Below are 13,351 nucleotides of genomic sequence, written 5' to 3'. Positions count from 1 at the left end.
ATACAGTCTCATTTTTTTTTTTCTGACACTACAATTTATTCACAGGTCTTCTCTCCTCTCTATCATTGACTAAAACAGGAAACAATTTTACCTCGATTTCACTTCTTTAAAACGTATTTTAAGAAATTTGAATAACAGTTAGTTGTGGAGGGTCTACATCAATTGATGTCATTTTAACATAATTTAAATTGGACTCTGCTGCTTATGAAAACTATCCGAGTCTGTCACAGTAGGACATGTCCTCAAGTCTTGGGGCGTACCTGGATACTCTTCTCTGCACAGCTTCAAGTGCTGCTATGTCTTTCTTTTAGCTTGAATCCTCCTAATTTATGCCCTACATGAGATTGAACATATCTTGAATTATGTTCATCTGTTTTACTGGTCTGCCAAAATGTTTCCTGCAGCTGGGACACAGAGAAATGGATTAACCCACAGAAACTGGCTATACTGGCAAATGTCATTCCTACCTGCAGCACACCAGTAGCCCATTTCCCTTGCTGTTGCTGACATTGAAGAAATTTTGGAATGTACAGCAAATGTGGAATAAAGATTAGACTTGGGGTAATATAGTTATTGCGCATTAAGTGTTTTGGTATGCCTTCCACATTAGAAAATAGCATATATCTTAGAAGTAGTATCGAAAGGGTTAATGTCAGAAACTTGTTCAAGCATATCAAGAAACCACATAAAGGTCAAGAAGATGGCTGACTATCATGTACCCATTAAGACAACAAATGTCAGAGGAACGCGAAGTACTGGAAAGTATTGTAAAGATCAAGAATGTAGTGAAATGAGACGTTTATTTTGGGAAATGTAAGATGGTTATGCTCTCTGCTGTGATCAGAGTAAATGTCAGGTGATATGTAAGCATTAATTTATATGTTTATAAATATGAGCCTGTAACTTTGCTTACTGAGCATTTGCAGAACACCTCTACCCAGGGCACTGTCCTTTAGTAGATTGCTGTAAGAAGATGCTCCCTGAAATTAAAGGCGCAATGGACAAGCTTCCTCCTGCCTGGTTCTTTGGTTTGGTTAACTATGTAAATACTCAATGATGTCCTAGTTTTTCTTTTAAAATATATTTCCAATTTAATTTCTTCCACAAAAACGAACTATAGGTGTGGTCTTTATCTTCCTGTGGCCTTCAGCTTATTACAGGTCAGTTCATCAGACATTGTTTCACCTGGACCTTGCCAGGTAAGCATGAACCTGAGGAACATGGTTGGCATATTTTAAAATTATTGCCTTAAACAAGGTGCACTACCTCATCCCCTGCTCATCCTTTATCTTCTTTATTGAGAAGATATGCTCAATACGCATACAATCGTACAATATATGTTGTCATACAGGATTCATAACACAATATTCTCAGGATAGAGTGTGTCTGTGGAACACCAGACAAAATAATACATACATACAAATATACAAGGGGGGACCCAAAAATAACCGGAATTTTGTTGTCGTTAGGTTGGTACTTGTAGTACGTGGTTGGGCCGCTAGGGCGATCTAGTTAAACTCCTCACAAGTCAGTCTGCTAAGTGCCATCAGTCTGGAAGGTTGTGCTTGTGTTCAGTGAATTTTTTTGTAAAAGTAGTTTTGTGCAAGCGTCATTTTTTTACGATGGGCGATTATCGTGAGCAACGCGCGGCAGTGAAATTTTGTTTTCTTCTTGAAAAAAGTGTTGCAGAAACTATTGTTATTGAAACGGTATGACAACCCTGAACCACCCACCCTACTCACCGGATTTAGCTCTGTGTGATTTCTTCTTGTTCCCTCAGATGAAAAAAGACTTGAAAGGAAGGCGTTTTGCTGACGTCGAAGAGGTAAAACAAGAAACAACCCGAGCATTGATGTGCATTACTTCAGACGAATTTAAAAAATGTTTCGGGAAAATGTACCAATAATCATTTGTTAAGGATCTCTTTTGTATCGCCCCTCCGGTTGTAATATAACCAAACTGTGCGCTGAGCTTACTCTTGAGCATGCAACGTATAGTTGGCCATGTGAAAAGCAATCTTGCCTCAAATCAATGCCAACCTTCTGAAGGGTCTGTCCCTGAGACTTATTAATTGTCATTGCAAAGCAGAGCCTTACTGGAAATTGGAGGCGTTTGAATTGAAATGTGAGATCAGAGGGTATAACGAGGATGCGAGGAATAAAAACTCTCTCCCCTGAGCCACCACCAGTAAAAATAGTTGCCTCAATTAGGTTCTTTTGCAGGCATGTGACCTGAAGTCTCGTGCCATTACAAAGTTTCGGTGGCTGTAAGTTTCTCCGCCCCAACTTTCAAAATTAGATTATGCTCAGGAGTGCCTGGAAGATTCGGAGTGTGGACCGAGCTGCAGGCTATGGACATATATATGTACGTAAGTAGGATTCAGTTATTGTTGGGAACCCGCGTACCAAATTTCTTGAAGATGGGCCCATTAAGTAACAAAGACCGTTGGAAAGTTCAATATGGTGGCCGACAGTGGTGTCATACCACCGAAATAAGTACGTACATCAGTTTCGGTTAGCGCAGGGAAGCCGCCTACCAAATTTCGTGAAGATGGGGCCATAAATAAGAAAGTTTAACATGGCGGATGTTGTCGACCGTTATGACCGTTACGTGTAGAATTTCGAAATGCAACCTGCTTAACTTTTGTAAGTAAGCTGTAAGGAATGAGCCTGCCAAATGTCAGCCTTCTACCTACACGGGAAGTTGGAGAGTTAGTGATGAGTGAGTCAGTGAGGGCTTTGCCTTTTATTAGTATAGATGTATATGTGTGTGTAATATATAGATATAGATATAGATATATTATATATAGATATATTAGATAGCTTTGCTGTGGCTCAATCTGGTTAAATGGAAAAGAAAGAAAAGAGAAAGCGCCCGTTTCTATTGTTTAATTTCACAATGCTTGTGGGTATACAATATTTTTTGTTGTTCCATTGTCTGTGCAGAATGTTATAGACTGAATAATATTGTTAATTTCGTAGACGTCTTTGTTTTTGTCCGCAAGAATAGCTCGTTCACTCAGCCAATCGTGATTCTTATAATTGGTTTGAATATTGGGAAATACTTTTTCAACCAATTCTTCTTTTGATGTCACTAAATTGCAAAAGTTATGAGGCAATGAAATTCGTCCTGAGGTCTGATCAACCGGCACCTTTCCGTTCCCAATTTCCAGATTTCTCCAACCCCGTTATTGACAGTTTGCATTATTTGATTGTAAATGCCTTTTTGCTGAAGCGTTAGCTTAGGGATATTTGATTGCACATACGATAAAAGATCACCCGTGTTGTAATTTTGTTCACGACGTAATTCTACATCGAACGAAGCAGCAGCAGATCGATTCGGTGATGGCATTCCCAATTGATTGAGAACTTTGTTCGCGATTTCTAAGCACAAATCTTCAATCATTGTCAACACTTATTTGTAGATTTCTGCTGTGAAATCCATGTTTATATTTGAATTTTACTTGCGTATTCGACGGAAAATATCTTCAGCCATGTGCGATTTATATTTCTCCCACAACTGTGTTGGAGATGAAGGAGAGCAGGCGGTCAATATGATTGCAAACAATGCACGGTGTACAGTCTGCCTATCGTAGTTTCTTTGAATATGCCAGGTTGTCCGTTGACTCGCTCTCCTCGCTTGCGTTGTTCAAATGATTTTCTGTTCGCATTCCATGTGTAATACGTAGGCACTTCCGAATACAGCAGTGTTTTCGCAAACACGTCATTTTGACATAATGTAAAGAAAGCAGTTAACGTTGTAGTCGGTGGATTCAGGGCTATTTGTTGCACATTTTCAGCTGTGAAATAAACGCGTTGTCCATTTTCTAGATGTAGATGCTGCTGCTGGAGTATGTGAATTTCCCCTTGGGATTAATAAAGTATCTATCTATCTATCTATCTATCTATCTATCTATCTATCTATCTATCTATCTATCTATCTATCTATCTATCTATCTATCTATCTATCTATCTATCTATCTATCTATCTATCTATCTATCTATCTATCGTAAAATACTAACATGACTATTAATTCAGAACAGTTTTCCCTCTAATGTTTAACACTTCTAAATATGTACATAAGACCTTACATTTGGTCAATAAACGCACAAAGTTAAATTTTAACGTTTCCAGTAGTTTCACGTGGCACGTCTCTCAAACTCGCCTGCTCACTGCACACTCTGTGGCTTTCATGTCATGACTGGGCTTCAGCTACAATACAAGTATATGGATGATATGACAATAAAGCCACTAATGTAAATGTGTCTTTTACTAAATTATTTGTAATTATTTCATTATTCTCCTGCTGTAAAGCTCCACACAATAAACAGTGTCATGATTTGCTTTCTTTATGAGTTAAAGTCAGACATGTCTTTTAATGTAAACATTGTTTTAGTGCTATTTTTTTCATTAACTTTAAGAATATTTTTGCATTTTAATTTTTTTTTATTCTTTTATTGCTGGTGTAACCATTTTGTTTGTTTGTCATGGCCATATTTTTTATGGTTGTTTGGGCCAATGCTACTGTGTGACCAGAAGTCATCCTGGATAAATGTTGGTTCTGCCTTTAGATCCAGGTTTAAAAAAACTTTCTTTCATTGCCCTTGGAAATTCTGTTCTAAATTCCTATCTTTTCCTCTTCTTTGCAAAAAGCATGCATATGAAATACTTGCATATACATAAAATGGCCCACTATAATACCACAGTTCAGTGATTTTTCCTAACAGCCTGATAAAACAGCAACCCACATAACCCGATTAGGCTCAGTGAGATGGAGCAATCCTGTGGGTTTTTCTTCTGCAAAACAAGGGGAGAGGGCTGAGTGGGATGCAAGTTTAGTGGTGTGCATAGGTGGGAAAGACCTAGAAGAGTAGACCCAGGCAATAGACTTTGGCTTTGGGAAACTAGAACATCACCTCTCGGAGGATGAGAGGGACACCTCAGTGCACCTATGAGTCACAAGAAAGAAAACTCTGACTGTTGTTTGGGTGTGTGCACCACACTGCTGTTCTAAGTATTTAGCCTACTTAGAGAAGGTAGGTGAGGTGCTGCCCACTGACTTGGTAGTTTTACTGAGTGACTTCAATGCTTATGTTAGGAATAATGGGGCTACGTGCAGGGGTAAAATAGGGAGGAACATCCTGTCAGATTTTAACCAGATTGTTGAGTTGCAATTGGATTTCTGTGCTAGTCATAGATTGTCCATACCAAGCACCAGGAGGCTCAGAAGTGCACCTGATACCAGAGCACCTTGAGACAAAAATTGATCATCGACTTTGCAGTTGTGTCATCTGACATGAGGTCATATTTTGTGGACACTCAGGTGAAGAGAGGGGCACATCTGTCAGCTGATCACCACTTGGTAGGGAGTTGGATTCACCGCCAGTGGAAAGAACAGGGAAACCCAGATGAACAATTGGATTTCCTGGAAAAATCTGGTTGAAGCTTTTATTTGTGATTAGTTTGTGATTCTACCTCCAACAGAACATCTCTCATATGCAGAGTGAGGTTGGAGAAATTGAGTCCAAATGGACCTTAGTTAAGACCTCAATTGTGTAAGCGGCTGCTAAAAAATGTTATTTTAAGGCAGTCAGGATCTCAAGTTGGCAACCCCAGGACCCAATGGTGGACACTAGAGGCAAGGGAATCTTCAGAGAAATGTTGGATCTCCTGACTTACTTGAGGGGACTATTGCAAATGTGATTGTGGAAACAAAAGCTTAAGCGTGGGAAGAGTTTGAATAGGCCATGGAGAACGACTATCAAATGACCTTATGGCTGTTCTGACAAATTGTTCAACAACTAAGAAGTGGAAGGCATGACCTTGACCAGACTGTGTTAAGCAGGGATGGAGAGGTGCTGACCTCTTCTAGGGAAATTGTTGAGGGGTGGAAGGAACACTTTAAAGGATTCCTCAACCCGATGCCATCCTACCAGGAAGCAGCATTGGACACATCTGGTGGTCAGCATCCCATCACTGTTTGAGAAGTCACTATTTTCACCCAAGCATTAATTTCAAACCAGTAACAGTGCACTGCACGTTATTGAGCATTCCTGGATTTCATACTCTTTCTCTGTACGTTTAGCATTCGTTTGCTGAAAGGTTCATGCGCTTGCTGCTTCCTGAGCAGCTCTTCTTTTCTCCATCCTAGTGGCATGCTTCTTCTCTTCTTTCGTCTACATCTTTTTGCGTTAAAACTGATTAAGTCAGTGTTTGTGTTGCAATTACTTAGTATGTTTTCTTTCATTTTTCACTTAAACTGGCACTTAAGTGTTCAATCTTCCTCAAAAATGTCTAAAGATATGAAGACGTAGAGGAAGTGACGGTGAAGGTGGTAGGGATGAGAATGGTGCCCGTACACATGTGCCTAACAGCCACCCTGCTGGCCGCTAGCAAGATTTGATTCTATAATAAAATAAAAAATAAAAAGAGTAATTATCTTGGAGGTCAATCATCATGCTGGAAGCGAATAGTAGATGTCACGTAGTATATGTGTACCAAATTTCAGGTCAATAGGTCAAACGATTTGCAAGCTTCAGGTGATTTAAAATCCTGGACAGACAAACAAACAGCCATGGTAGCATATTATATATAAAGACATGCCTGCCACTCCACTGGAGTTAGAAACTACTTAAATAAACATTTTTTCTGAGACCAAATAAAATCTAAATTGTTGTAAATCAAGATAAAATGGCAGATGGGTGGTGGGATAATGTAGTGGTCATCAGATTGCCTTGAAGGTGGGTGGGGGTGGATGCCTGATTGACAGCAACCTATTACACTGGCACACAGGATGTTGGATTCCCCACTATACAATTATAGAAGATTTTCTCTCCATTCAGCAAACCTGGAAAGGTTTAAGAATGTAGGTGGAGAATTTCAGAGGAGAGAATAAATAGCATCCCATGCAAAAGATATTGACTGGAATTTGATGGATCTCAGAGAGACCAAGATAGTAGGAAGGACAATCAGACATAATGGCCTTACTATATGATGGGGAAAGAGTGTAAGAGTAGTCATGTCAAGTGTGAGTTTTTTTTATTTTATGAGCCATTTCATAGTCCTCAGTGAGTGCTAAGGATCTGCTCTGGTGATGCTCTTCCAAGCCTGTATGATACCATCTTCAGCTCCTGCTTGTTTCGGGGGGCTTGTCCTCTTACGTTTTCTCTTCAGCATATGGAAGGCCTGCTCAATTGGATTTAATTCGGGTGATTAGCTTGACGAGTCAAGAATTTTCCATTGTTTTTAGCTTAAAAACGTCTCTGTTGCTTCAGCAGTATGTTTGGATCATTATCAAGCAACAGGATGAAGCACCATCCAATGAGTTTCAAGGCATTTACTCAAACGAGGAGATTTAATGTTTCTATACACTTCAGAATTCATTGTGAGACTACCATCAGCAGCTCCATCATCAATGAAGTTAAGTGTGCCAGGACCTGTGGCAGCCATAAACGCCTAAGACATAACACCCCCAGCACTGCCATGTTTAACAGATGAGGTAGCTGCATTCCAGTGTGTGTTCACAGTAAAAGGGAAAACAGCTTTTCAACATTAATTGCAATGACGGCAGGTAGACGATCAGTACAATAACTGACAATGTACTGATAGCAAAGTCAAAATTATATTCAGTAACAAAGTTATGAAAAGCTAAATTAAGAATACTAGGAATGCACATGCATGGATTCCTGAGGATAGAATCCTTACCTCTAAACTAAAATTGGTCAGAAATCAAAGTTCACCTAATGGGACAATTTGCTGCCAAGAAAGACAAACAGAGGAGGAAACAGGCTGACATTTCAAATGTCATTGTCATAGACCAGAAGTCCCAAAAGCACATTCGTCCCATAAATACTTTCAAAAATTGACATCTATTCCAAGTAGAAACAAAAGGAGCCTTCCAGAAGCTTTATAAAATAAAAGATTAATTTTTATCAAAAACACAAAACACTCTGTTGTACAAGAAGATCAACTGAGTTAAAAATAATTTTCCCGAGAAGGCAAGGCAATCCACAGCAAACACAGTTCCTATACCAAATCCTAAGGTGAAGTCAAAAACAGACCACCAGTTCAAAAATCCAGAAGATCACAATAAGTAAAAAGGCACAGCAAAACACAAGTAAACAGTTCACTCTCTAGTACATTTGAAATGAACCACCAAGAAGTATGGGAGACCCTCTGGATTTATAGGGTGGAAGGCAGTTCCTAGTGGAGTTAAGCCTCTTGAGAAACCATTCAAAAAACACATTGGATATAACTGAGGCATTTTCTAGTCACATATAAAAGCAAAGAAAAATGGAAAGTGAGAGGATGCCTGAGGAGTGGAGAAGAAGTGTACTGGTGCTGATATTTAAGAATAAGGGGGATGTGCAGAGCTGTAGTAACTACAGGGGGATAAAATTGATGAGCCACAGCATGAAGTTATGTAGTGGAAGCTTGGTTAAGAAGTGAGGTGATGACTAGTGCGCAGCAGTATGGTTTCATCCCAGGAAAGAGCACCATGGATGTGATGTTTGCTCTGAGGATGTTGATGGAGAAGTTTAGAGAAGGCCAGAAGGAGTTACATTGTGTCTTTGTGGACCTGGAGAAAGCATATGACAGGGTGCCTCGAGAGGAGTTGTGATATTGTATGAGGAAGTCGGGAGTGGCAGGGAAAGTATGTAAGAGTTGTACGGGATATGTATGAGGGAAGTGTGACCATGGTGAGGTTTGCATTTAGGGTGGAGGTGGGATTACATCAGGGATCGGCTCTGAGCCCTTTCTTGTTTGCAATGGTGATGGACAGGTTGACAGATGGGATTAGACAGGAGTCCCCATGGACTATGATGTTTGCTGATGACATTGTGATCTGTAGCGATAGTAGGGAGCAGGTTGAGGAGGCCCTGGAGAGGTGGAAATATGCTCTGGAGAGGAGAGGAATTAAGGTCAGTAGGAACAAGACAGAATACATGTGTGTGAATGAGAGGGAGGTCAGTGGAATGGTGAGGATCCAGGGAGTAGAGTTGGCGAAGGTGGATGAGTTTAAATACCTGGCATCAAAAGTACAGAGTAATGGGGATTGTGGAAGAGAGATGAAAAAGAGAGTGCAGGCAGGGTGGAATGGGTGGAGAAGAGTGTCAGGAGTAATTTGTGACAGACGGGTATCAGCAAGAGTGAAAGGGAAGGTCTACAGGACGGTAGTGAGACCAGCTATGTTATATGGGTTGGAGACGGTGGCACGGACCAGAAAGCAGGAGACAGAGCTGGGGGTAGCAGGGTTAAAGATGCTAAGATTTGCACTGAGTGTGATGAGGATGGACAGGGTCAGCTCAAGTTGGACGGTTGGGAAACAAAGTCAGAGAGGGGAGATTGTGTTGGTTTGGACATGTGCAGAGGAGAGATGCTGGGTATATAGGGAGAAGGATTTTAGGGATAGAGCTGCAAGGAAAAAGGAAAAAAGGAAGGCCTAAGAGAAGGTTTATGGATGTGGTGAGAGAGGACATGCAGGTGATGGGGGTGACAGAGCAAGATGGAGAGGACAGGAAGATATGGAAGAAGATGATCTGCTGTGGCAACCCCTAACGGGAGCCAGCAAAAGTAGAAGAAGAACACAAAAGCAAAGAAAAATCCACATAATAAACAAAGGAAATGTTAACATAAATAAATGGCATAAAAATGGAAAAGACAGAAAAGAAACAAGACTTTGAACCCCATTCCAGGGAAATATGCTGGCTGAAGCATGACAGTCATAAAACCCACAGATTTACACCTAGGAAAGCTCACCTCAGGTTTGCTTCATTTACATTTATATTTCTAGAAAGATTTTTTCAGAGGTACTATGACAGAAACAAACCTTACTGAAAATAACCCCAGTAGATTCGCCATAATGTTTGGTCTATTTCCGTTAACCGGAAGTGGTATTTTACCTTTTATTCATGCAGCTGCAGAGTCTGATTTATTCAACTTTACTTTTATAATAATTGTTCAGTATATTATTAATTTGATTTGATTTGTTGTTGATGGTTCTTTAGTGTACATAATACACAGTTTACTCTTCAAATATCCATTTCCATATTTGAGATTATGAAAAAGTCGAGGGGAGACATCTTCTGATTTCTGTTTTAAGCACCAGTCAGACTAAAAAAGTTTTGTATTTATTTTTGGTATTGACAAAAATATATATTTATGTTTATTTTACATTTTATATATGTAACATTTTAATCTTCTCTGATCTTTTTTTCTCTTTTTGCCTTTAACTTGGATATATTTTATGTTTGAATCATTATATTTAATTTATGCTCTGCGGTGGGTTGGCACCCTGCCCGGGATTGGTTCCTGCCTTGCACCCTGTGTTGGCTGGGATTGGCTCCAGCAGACCCCCGTGACCCTGTGTTCGGATTCAGCGGGTTGGAAAATGGATGGATGGATTAATTTATGCTTAAATGTGTTTATTTCTAAGAAAATCAGTTGTTCAATTTTGGAAATCTTTCTATCAGTGTCTTTTGTTTTTGTTTGTTTGGATGTAGCTTCTAATCAATGGACTTAACTTTGCATGATTTTGGTTTTAGGTATCCAATTGTTATTAAAGTATTGCTTATCATTTGATTCTCTTTGTACTGAAGACTGCCCAGGGTGGGGCCACATTCAGAATAAAGCACAGCATATGGTGTCCCCCTATACTAACGAAGAATTCTTACAGAATTTGGAAGACACAGGTTCAGCAGTGTGGATATGCAAACTGGGCAAACACAAGTAGGAATACCCAACTAAACTTTGGAACAAAACACAGTCGTGCCCTGTCCAAATATGTGCAAATTTTGGTGGACATACTGTAAGTTCAATGGAGTGGAATTGTGTACTGGTATAACACACACGTTCAGCTTTAGGTATCTAAGTGTTGTTGGCATCACATTTACTTTCCTGCTTATTTCTCCTTTTTGATTGTAAAAAACATTTCAAATGACACAGTTGCTCCAGGCACCATTCTTTATCCCCAACTCTCTCTGTAGCCAGGACATTATGTTAAGTTCTTGGTTATATAGGAGATCTTACGCCCAACCCTTGGATCTGTCTGGCTCTCTACATTGAACCTTGTCTTACACCGCAAGATATGTCTAATCAAATATTTTGTAAGGGTATAAAAATTCAAGCTAAACCCTGCATAGGCTGGCGTGGAGTCATAGAAATCACTGGGAGAAGTACATCTTGTGTAGAGTATGGCACAAGTGTCCAAGAAGAACTCCAGACAGAGAAAACACAAAATATCTGCATATCTTTCCTTTATATTGTTAAAGTCCATTCTACCCTTTGTTATGTTTTCTGTTCTGAGCAATTTTCTAATACTAGAATTTATTTCAAACTGGACCTTCAGAAGGTTCATTGACTACACCACTTTACTTCCAAGCAGAGGCATGATTGTACTGTCACCAATGCCCATCAATTCCTAACATTACTTCTCACATTTTTCTAAGAGCCTTAAAGTACCTTTGTAATGCATAACCAAAATCTGCTTAGTCTGCTCCAACTGAGTGTCAGCATTCAGCAGGTGGATGAGAAGAACATTGCAACTAACGACACAATCCAGCTGGCACACAACTGTTGTGCAGCCCACTGGTTGTCATATTGCATTTACTGGTTGTGTTATGATAGTTAAAATGTCCTACCAGTCCGAGGTAGCATCTGTATTTATATTGAACACTTTCTTCTGTGTCATTCTTGATCAGTATTTTACTGCATCGATGATTTTCTTTCCATATATTCTGCACACTTTTCCCATTTTCTTTTTTGTGGTGTTTAGTCAAAGTACTTGCATAGTACTTACCTACCCTGCTTAGTCTGCTTTTTGCACAGTTTTAAAGTTTGTATTTCCACCACATCAGCCCACTCTACAGTTTTCATATTCCATCATGAGAGTTCTGCATATCTGTACACACAAAGTGAGATTTTCTTCTGGTAGTAATCATATTCACTTTTAAATGTGAATCATTAGTGCCACCGAGAACCCTGCCTCATACTAATGAGGCTTTTACCATTACACAGTCATTTGTGCCTGCATGTCCCCATATGTGTTTCTTCACCATACATATAAATTGGTTTGTTTGCTTCTTGGTTTCATGTGAAGAAATGGCAACATTTCACTGTCTCATTTATTTTTCAATTGTGATTTGCATCCAGAGCTTCCATTAACACATTCAATATGGCATTAGTGGTTGCGTACAACGTCTCACAAAAATCTCTGCTTGTTTCCCCAATCTCTATATACAATCTTCATTTGGATCTTGATCTTTGTTTGTCCGTGAATGAATTAGAAGAAGAAGCACTAGATGGCAGTAGAGAGACATCTAAAACATAGGCATTGCATTAAGAATCTCCTCCAGGCTTATACTACTGAAGACTGTAGTACTCCAGTCACACCTCAAAACACAGACATTCAAACTAAACAAATTGCTGTGCTTTAAATTAACTAATCTCTATATATAATCTTCATTTGGATCTTGATCTTTGTTTGTCCGTGACTTCCATGCATGCGTAGACCACCTTCCAGTTTAGTACGTTGTTGTTACTCACGGATGTCAACAATGTGCCGGAATAACGAAAGGGGTGGTGGACAGTGTTACGCTGGTTAGCTCCTGAGGACTGGTTAGAGAATGAGATTGCCGAAGATAAAAGGTACGTGCCTACAGAACATATGAATGAAAGAAAGACAGTGGGTAAAATGAATGACAATGTAACAGCACGTTCCGGAAATTATTATTGTTACGTTGTAGCCGGCGAGTGCTGCGTATCTTACAGTTGTATCCTGGCTTGCTCACATGTCAGTGAAGTGATCCCTATTTATGCTTTAAAGAGCCTGGACACCTATGTGTCCCCCTTTTGTAAACATTGCTCCGTGTATATTGCCTTACTCTTTGGATTGCCACAAAGCAACTTGTGAGATTGGAGAAAGGTTGAGAAGAGATCGTGAGAGGAAACGACAGCGTCATAAAAACGAGACAGACTGTGAACGGAGAGAAGCAGAAATGCTCCTACACCACCACATAATTACTGTTCAGTGATTCAGAGTAGGCCGTTCCTATCGAATCAATGTCCAAGGGTTTTGTTTTGTAATTTTGTTTCCCTTATAAAAAATCATAATGCTGTGCGACGAAGGGCCCAGTTCACGACTGGGAGCCGCGTTTAAACAGGGAGCCCTTCACAGACAACTTTAACATGCGCAATGTAGTTGGGCTTACATGGCTAGTCAAGTAAAAAAAGAGTTCAACCTTTCTTCTTTGTTTGTTGTAATGTCCATGGTGAGGTCTGTGTAGAGGCTGAACTCCACTTTCCATCTCCTTCAACTCTTCACCAAATTCTTTGCTTCTAATCGTTCCTTTGA

This window comes from Erpetoichthys calabaricus, chromosome 1, assembly GCF_900747795.2.
Source record: "Erpetoichthys calabaricus chromosome 1, fErpCal1.3, whole genome shotgun sequence".
NCBI classification, from domain to species: Eukaryota; Metazoa; Chordata; class Cladistia; order Polypteriformes; family Polypteridae; genus Erpetoichthys; species Erpetoichthys calabaricus.
Note: the sequence above shows the minus strand (reverse complement) of the source record.